Here is a 9,864-nt window from a genome sequence, read left to right as displayed (position 1 = left end):
TTTCTTGACCAGCTGAATAACTATGAACCTTTTAAGACGATTCTTTAACATCGAATTATTTATCATAGTCGACCTACAGCTTCGATAGACCTCGTTACATGAACCAATATAAAGCAACAAACAGAAGCTGGGATGTAATCGAGCGAGCGACATGCCCAAAGTTTCACAGGGGATTTCAATATAACTTTCTGTGAAGCGGACCGGTTTAATTTCCGCAGGTATGTGAGTGGAAACGTTTCACCTAATGAAATGTTCGTTCTAGTGAACAGTGGTGTTCGTTTCACAAAGGGAACTGGGATTCAGATAAGTTTCCGTGTGACAATAGCCCCGAGTAACTGTCAAACTGACGCCATCACAATAATACTGTCATTGCTAATGAAGTTTGCTGTATCACCACCACCTTGAAGACAATATGCAACTTCTGAGCTGATCTTATCTGTAGGAGAGAGTTGTTTCTATAACAACCGGCCAAGACAGGACGCTGAAATGTGAGGTTCTTATGATGCTGTTTCAACTGCAGGAATTAAATACAGAGAGTAGGTACGGATTTATAAGGAAGTAACTTTGCCTACAGAGACTGAAGAGAATAGGATGCAATCTATGGTAGATTCTAATCGGATACTTACAAGTCTCTAACATTTAAATTTTTCTAATATTTTTCGTGCCCGAATTTATTAAGCGCAGAATGGAAGAACATAAACTTCCATCGAAAATTAATGATTTTTCGAATATTGGTGAGAATAATAACGCGAACATCACTTATGCATCGACCTACATACACGTAGCTTTAATTCATGAATGATATATTATCCTGTATGGTGCAACCATGTGGAAAAGGCTGATAAACACTGGTGTTACTGAGAGCCAGATATGATTATTATTATTGTGTTCACCTACGTACTCCGTGTAAAGAATTCTCACTTACTGTAACATGGATGTGCATTGAGACACGTCCTGTAGGACGTGTTGAAAGGATCGGGGAGTGATTGTCCTTCCAGATAACTGGACGACACCATGAGAGTGAGATATGGGAAGTGAATGGAGCGGAAAACTATCTCAGTGGCTCGCTTCAGTGAATTCTTGGACATTGGATTTGTATGTACTATCCGAGCTGAATACGTCGATTCGATGTGTGGCATATCCTGTATCTAGTTCCGTTTTGTATGGTGTGAAATTTGCCCTTCAGTGTGAATGAAGATAAAGGGTTTCCAGAAGAAGCTGCTCAGAAGAATATGTTTCCTTCCAAAATGGGAACGTAACAAGATAATGGAGAAAATGACCCAATAAAAAAGCACCATAATTTGAACTTTCCCCCGAATATTATATAGAAAAATACAACGTTCATAAACCAGGTGTAGATAAAAGGATAATACCAGAATGGATATTAAATATCTAAAATGTGAGGCTGTAGATTAGACTCATTTGACTATGAAAAGTGCAAATTCTCCAGGGCTTGATGCCTCCATCACCAGGGCGATGAGTCGTCTTGATGGTGGAGGCAGAAAGGACCTCTGAGATGTTGGCAAACTTCTAGTACACGGCGCAACAACCCAGAAGTCAGTCATCTACAGAATCACAGCCGCGAAAACCTCATCATATCTTACATATGCAGGGTAGTTGAAAACTGCGCTATAAATTTGATGTCTCCAAAGGCAATTTAATAGGTCATTGTAGATAATTCAATTCAATTCAATTAATTTATTTACGTGTTTGCCAACAGCAAGAAGCCAATAACAGGCAAACACTGATAATACATACAATAATAATTAAATAATAATGAAAAATAGTACACAAACAGATTAACTAAACTTATACATGCACAGTATTAAATGTAACTGCCAAGTACAGGAAAACCCAAAATAGAAACAATATTAACACAGAGCAAAATAAATGAAGAACTGATTAATATTAGTGTCCCCGGTTTAAGCTGGGAAATAAATAGGCAAGAATATATATGCCACTCTCTAATAAAGTCTTTCGGAACGCTACAAAGGACATTTTTTAAAGAAACTTTACTCGTATTAGGCAGAATGAAATGACTGCAGTATATTACGTAACGTAAGATTAGGCAGCTATGTGAAACAGTGCCTCAGGGCATGATAAGGCCCCATAGAGAATTAAAATTCTGTACGATGTGCTGCTGTCTGTTGTCACGTGACAGCCGGAAGCACGAACACTCATGCACTAAGCGCAGGAAACTTGAAATGAGGATCATGGTAGTCCCATGGGAACAATTCATTATTGTTACTGCGCAGAAAGAAGTTTATGCAATAAAAACAAGGAGGATCCAGTTTTCAGAACGTAAGTAAATCACTTCTTACGTCAGATGTGATAAAATTATTATTATTTTTATTTCATTATGGTTGAAATCCAAAAGGGATTACTTGCATGTAATTATTAATTAATGAAGTAATTCAAAATTAATATTAATATTTAGTAATTGTGGAACTCATCACGCTGTTAGGAAATGTGTATGAGCCCTAGCGTCCAGTTGAACGCAAATAATCGTACATTAGTGGCCTACAATTAGCAGTTACTGAATATAGTAATTGAAGTTGATGGAAATATGAAAGACGGGATTATACCGCACACAAAGAGAAGTCTCATAGTTTAATTTCTTCGACAAATATTGTTAGGGTGATCAAATAACCCACGAAGAATTCGGCAGGGTATGAAACACGCATACGATATATAAGAAATAAATAACAAAATTTATCTCGAAGAACCTGTTAGGAAGAGAAAAATTGGGAGACCTAAGCGTAGATGGAAGAAAATAACAAGGATCTCAGAGAAATAGGGTTGGGGATGTGGACTGGATGGCTCAGCAAAGGGACCAGTGAGGAGTTGTTTGTGACCACGGAAATAAACTTCCGTTCCGTGAGCCGAGAATTAATTTCCTGCTTAGCTGAGCGGTTGTTAGCTTTTGAAGGACTGTGCTCCATTGAATTAGTTATGAAAGAGTGTGGAATAAACTTATTTTATGACACAGTTTTTGACAAAGGAACTTAACATAATCAATATCAAATTTGTGTAAATAAATATTTAGGCTATAACATTAATAAATTTCATATATCAATTTACAATGATTCATAAAAGCGAATTGTCTCGTGCCTTTCCACAGTACATGCCTAATTTTATAAAACAATTAGTGTAATGAATGCCTATGTCTGTTAATATGTAATGGTTATATTTACCACTTTCAGGCCGAATATTCAAGAGCAGGGGTTATCACCCTTTTTCGCTGGCGTACCACTAATTATAATTTAACACAAAAAATGTACCACGAACGAAATGCGTTCAGGGAAAATTTATTTATGTTAATATTAACTTTTGATTTTCTCACATAGTTCGCGTACTACCAGTGGTAGGCGTACCATAAGTTGATAAACGCTGGTCTAGAGAATACGCGAATCTGAAGTCTGAACCAAGTTCGTACAGCTGGCATTGCTGGAGACAAGCCAGCGTCCGAAGGAATGCTGTTCATACCAGACATAGGAGTGTCGATCAGAGAAAGGAAGTTCTCAGGGATCATTCACGTATTATTTTCATGCGTTCCTTGCATAAAAGCACAGAGAAAACGCATAAAGGGGAAGTTGTGTATCTGTCTGGCGGAATGTTTGAATTTATTTAACAGATTTAGTTTAAATTTGCTGTCGAAGGGTCGTCACATAAAACAGTCGCAAATTCAACTCCTTAAATCAACTTCTATTTCCAACAATTTACATGGTAAATATATAATTATATTGAATTAAACATAATTTCCGACTTTTTGCTTTAGTGTTAGTAGATCTGAAACAGTAGATTTATAATAGGCCTATATAAACATCAAACCTCCTGAGCTGAATGTATTTGAAGAAAAAAAAGCTACCTTGCGGCTGACTCAGCCTTGTGTGCCAAGACATGGTAAATTTCATCTGCAAGATCTCAGTATTAAAACACTCTAGTCCAGAATGTGTTCAGAAGGAAGCCACAAAGCAAGTTCCCTTATTATTACAGTCACCCCTCTCGGAACACAACTACCCCTACCCTAAATTATTATCTTCTACAGGGCCAATTTTACAAGAAAACCTAATTATAGTTATTCTTTAATGAACATCGCTTCACCCTAAGGAAACTGATATTACATCTCAAGGCAAATCTATTTCATTTCTCTTCATTTCACACCCCTCCCCCCCCCCCCCCCCGTGTTAATGCAGTTTAAGTGCAGTATACTGCATTGCATTCCAACGAGTACTAAGGACTGGTAGCAAGGATCCTTTTGTTTTGTGATTTCCTCATTGTTACTGTCGACCATAAGCAATGTAAAAACCAAGGTTCGAAACGTACATTCTTTGGAGAACAGTGACTGACTTTCCAAAGACGTTCGTCGCCACATCCGGTAGGTCTTTGTAGCACTAATGTGATTCAAGGTGACTGCTGCATCTTCTGTCATTCTTACACTAATATAATCCCAGTTTAGTTGCACAATGTACTAGGCCGTTCTTGCACTATGTCGACTGAGGTAATTGTTACGCAAAAATTGGGCCGGTTATCCCACTGTTGCGCAAAATATTACCTCCAGTTCCGAAGTTGCGATAAACGGACAGAAAGACGAGACTATAATGAGTCCTTCGTTCACACAAGAGCGTGAAGAACACTTAAAATTTATGAATTGGGATTAGCTGCTTCTATCAGACGCAGCAGAATAGGCAGATTCACCTGAAGACGGGAACAAAGCCAGCTCTCGAAACGTAGTGGCTTCGACTACCGTTGGTAAGAAGAGTTAGAACGAGGTGGTTGTAGCTTATTATAAGATACTATTTTCACATTCGCTTGTATGCGTTTTAGGACAATTAAATTAAATTCAAGGCAGCCAATATGCCGACAGATATTAGGAAGGGTAACTCCCGAAAACAAATCTAAAAGTTTCTTTAGTGCATCGATGTTGGTCGGGAAGGAGCGACAGCTGATTCTTTGAAGTCACTACCATGATATTGCTCTGGAGTTACTGGGACATGCTGAACGACGAATAAATAAGTCCAGAGGAACAGCAACACAGAATCTTCACCTTAACTTTGCTAGGACGCCAGTAATAGAACGAGATGCAGCAGAGAGTGAAGAGTAATCTGGAGGACATAAAGCAGTTTCTTTGAAGAAAAAGGAAGTTCCAGGGTGGCTACAGGAAGAAGGGGCGGCAAGCAGAACGAAACGAAGCATTAAGCTACAAAAATTGAAAGCGACGGCCGCATAATTGCGCTGAAAGCTTTTGGTTACGAGATTTGCGATATTCTAATTATAGGGGAGACGTAGGGTGGGTGGGAGGAAGAAGGCTTTTTAGACAATTTGCCGTTGTGAGGAGCATCGCGGAGGTTCTGGAGCAATGGCAGTCAACTGTTCCTTCACAATCTCTACGTGTGAATGTGTTTTAACTATTGTGATTAACACTCTAAATATTCTGTCTAATGTATTAACACCTCAGAAGTGTAATTCTTTTGATTTTATATAGGGGTGAAGCATGGTTATTCATACTAATGCATGAATACAGACAGACGTTGTTCAAAAACAAAGAAAATGTCTGAACCTAAGACGAAGAGGAAGAAAGAGGGAAAGTGATAAAATTATATGAACAGCAGTTCCATAATTTTTACTCTTCATCAAATATTATTAGAGTTGATAATAAGGGTGAGATGGGTAGGGCATAAAGCACGCAAGACGAAATAGGAAATGGGCACAACATATTAGTTTGAAAGTCTGAAGAAAAACCAAGTTTGAGCAGCGGAAACAATAATACTGAAATGGATCTTAGAGAGATGTGGCGTAAATATATGAATTGGATTTATTAAACTGAGGACCACAGTGATAAACCTTCTGTATCCATAGAGGTTGGAAATGTTTATGCCAGTCGAGGTAATATAAACTTTTAGAGAAACATCCGACATTACGGAAGACGGTAGATTGTTAGGTTATGTTGTTGGTTCAGATGGAGCGAAAGGCCAAAACAATTTTTCAGAATTTCTTAAAAATATTTTCCCATTTGAAAATTTCTGTCTTCCGGGTTGTTGCGCTGTGTAGTCTGGTAGATGTCAACCAACGTTTCAGAGGTCATACTGCCTCCGTCATCAGGGCGATGAGCGCAACAACCTAGAAGACAGAAATCTTCATACTCGACCCATTTATTTCCAATGTTATGATTTGTTTCTTGTGTTAGTGGCATGTCTGTACCTTTAAACCCATTTCTGTAAATAAAATTTCATGTAATCAAATGCATTGAAAAAAACTGTTTCCACTGTATGTTTTCTAAAAATAATGACTGTTACAAAACGTTGAAAACTACACATTTCAACGTCCTTCCTGCTTTAGTAAGTTTCGTTTAATATAATATGCAAAGAAAGGTTCAAAAGATGTACCCTTACTAAAATTGTTTAATATAAATGCGCTGTTATAACAAGACACTTGTCTCGTCTAATTTTATAATACTTCCATTTCACACTAACAGCGTTTTCATGTTTACAGATTGTTTTCAAAAGTCGTTGAAAATTATCTCCATTAGTTTTAAATGCACAACTAAGCACTGCAAAGCCAACAATTCCTGGTACGCAATTTCCAAATCTATCTAACATAAAGGATGCGATTATATGTTCACGGCTGTCATAACTTTGCAGTACAATATATTTTAAGAAACTCCGAGTAAAAATTGGCTCTTTTGCTAGTAACGACATGTTATTCCATGTCCGTGCCGAAGTATCTAGATCAGGTTTGCTTGATGACGCAGCAAGATGCAAACATAATAATGACAGTGAGGGCCGTCCTGAGTTAGTGACCCTTGACCGTGAGGGGAAGACGTAGAAGCGAGAATACGTACATTGGCTCGCGTTTCCTTCCATTGACCAACCCCCCAGCCATCACAAACTTCGAACTTATGTAAGGCTGGGTTGTTTACAACCTCGGACTTGCAGCAACTTTAAAAAATATTTGTGCAGACATAGGTCGGAGAAATTTATGACTGTGGATGGGATACTTACATACTAGAAGCCCATAAATACACAAACGTGGTTAGAATATCAGATAGGAAGAAAACATGCCGATCGGAAATATGCAATACAAATAATTCTGCGTCATAACGTCAGAGCATTTTATGATTTAATTTAGCCACTCTTATCAGTGTTCTTAACTGCAGTGCCTCATAAAACACAACACAAAGGTAGCATTAGTAAAACGTGCCCTATAATAGGATTATATTCACAGAATCACCTAACTGCAAATGTCAAACTAGGAAGGACAAAAGGGTTTATTATTCTCGATCCATTTTATAACAAAAAATAAATAAAAAACACTTAAATTCTAACAATAGCCACAGGATGTTTAAGACATGTCCACACAATTTACGTTTAATCCGAAAAAAAATTATTTAAAAAAATTAGAACTTCATTCAAAAAGGGAGCTGTGCCAGTTTACAACCAAATTAATTCACCCGACAACTTTTAGTTTAGATTTCAAACATCGCACTTAATCAAAATTGGTCGAGCAGTTTCGTGCTTCTGTAATATACCCAAGGACGCGGTAATTATAATTACTCCCAGATTTTAACCCATCACTGACGAGCGACTTAGACCGCTCTTCTCCATAACCAATGACAGCCACTCATATCCCGACACAAGTGGTTGGAAGGTTCCGTTAAAACGACAAATTTCCGGGTCCTCCGGGTCTGACGTCACCACACATCAATCCATCACAAGGCTAGTGACTTCCCGTCGCCCCAGGGCCGAGAGATGAAAAACTCGAGGGAAGATAAATCCTTGGATGGAACATTAAACAATTTATGTGATTTCAAGGCAGAATCAACGCTTGTAGGTCAGACGCCACACATAAGTAGCTACACATTCATTTGGCGGCACGTCCTTATCCATTCAGACCACGAACACATTACTGCGCGGAAGCAGAAGAACAGGAGGACGAGGAAGAAGAAGAAGAAGAAGAAGAGGGAAAATAATATAGAGGAGGTGGAGAATATGGTGGACGAGGAAGACGAATAAGAAATAAGGAAAGGAGGAGAAAATTGGAGTGCGGGAAGAGAAGAGAAATGTGATAAAGAAGAAAAATAGAAGGGGACAAATAAGGAAACACTATTAATGTTTTTCATACCATCTTCAAAGGCATTTCCAAACTCCTTACGAAGAGCACAAAAATGCTGCCATAAAAGTAATTTAGTTTCTTCCAGCGTTTCTTTACACGTATTCAGATTTCATTGTCTCACTCGAAACATATGAGGATTTTGGTGGCCTTCAGTTTCCTCCAGGTTTATCATAGGATTATATTTTGATTCAATACAAGATCGCTTCTTCTCTATTTCTCACCAGAACTTATTTCTCTAATCTCATTTGACACTTTGAAAAATCTATAGTTCATAACCAACTGATAGCTTTTTACACCTTTTAAGTAATTTAATTTAATATCGAGATATTAGCATGAATGTTTTGAAATTCGGAAGGTTTCTGTTCAAATACTGGTTATCCACACCAATATTCTTCTTAGTTTTCGTGAATCCGCCAGGAAAATACTTAAATAAAATAAAATAAATTTGGTATTTAAGCACTAAACTACAAAGTCATAGGGGAAATGGAGATAAATATCCACGCATTTTTAATCTTGGTGCTAAACGCATAGAAGTGGTTAGCTTCACGCTCCGGTTATATTTCTCTTAAAGTATGAACCGTGGTAATAAATGAATAGGAGGATTGGACGTTGCGGTACATACAGAAATCCTGCCTTGCCGGGAAATAGATCCAGCCCGCAGCCGAACACAATATCTCGGCTGTTAGAGGAATAAGCATCGCAGAGCTGGGAAGAAATAAAAGCCGACAGTCCCGAATATGAGGCAGACGTCACCTCCTGATCGGAAGGTTTGGATAGGAAGCGGTGGATTGGAGCAGACATTTACCCCCAACCCCATCAGCAGTTGTTCACTATGGCTGAGCTGCCGAAAAGAGGGTTGCGATGGATACAAGATGGATTCCGCCAGGAACGGCCACAGAGATACCAGACAAGATAAATGCGTTTGGCTTCCCGGATGCTACTGCTAAGAGCTGTCGCGCCATCAGACCGATCATCCATCACCTTGTCACTGGTAAAGAGGATGCGTTTCATTGAGTCTACCACACCTATAATTTCTTCTTTCTATCTTCTCTGTTATTTCTTATCCTGCATTCCTTAATTCCCTTGGTTCTTTCTTATTTCTTCATTAAAGCTCAATTAAAGATAACTCATGTTTCGGCCGACAGTCGAACTGGGCACATTACAAGAACAGAGTAGCGCCAAAAGTGAATTCTTTTATAAAAGTTAGGAAAAATACTCACTGCGGTACAGTTCAGGCGCGTTAGCCATGATCTGACTTTTGTCACATAAAATACTGGAAGAACATGTATGGTCTGAGGCTTTCACGGCGACCCGGCTAAATAAATTCTTCTAGGGCCACCGGCCGTGTAAGGTGGCTTAATGAAGAAATCACCAAAGTTTCGAGAACCGTCCTCGTCCTCAGGGTAATGACTTATTCCATCATGTAATTAAATACAGGTTTTAAATCGAAAGAATATCACATCATGCATTCGGTCTATATATTATATATTATCTACCGCAGTGACTCACAAACCAAATAGATCGCTTTATGCATTAAAGAGCCAACTGTTTCCTAGCGACGAAAGAACAATTATCATAGAAAACTGTGGATTTTGCGGAATATGATCGCTGACTGACTACCAGGAAGGAAACTGGGGCGACTAGAATTTTCCATGGGGCTACAAAAGCATAATTCAACCCGCTGTTATGTGGTTCACGCTAAAATGTCCGATTGCCCTTGTCATGTCTTAATGTAGAGATCATTTTGCAAAC

The sequence above is a fragment of the Zootermopsis nevadensis genome, unplaced genomic scaffold, assembly GCF_977971745.1.
Source record: "Zootermopsis nevadensis isolate Lab colony 2312 unplaced genomic scaffold, Znev_1.0 Znev_ptg000020l, whole genome shotgun sequence".
NCBI classification, from domain to species: domain Eukaryota; kingdom Metazoa; phylum Arthropoda; class Insecta; order Blattodea; family Termopsidae; genus Zootermopsis; species Zootermopsis nevadensis.
The sequence above is the reverse complement of the archived record's forward strand: the minus strand, read 5'-3'. Positions refer to the sequence as shown.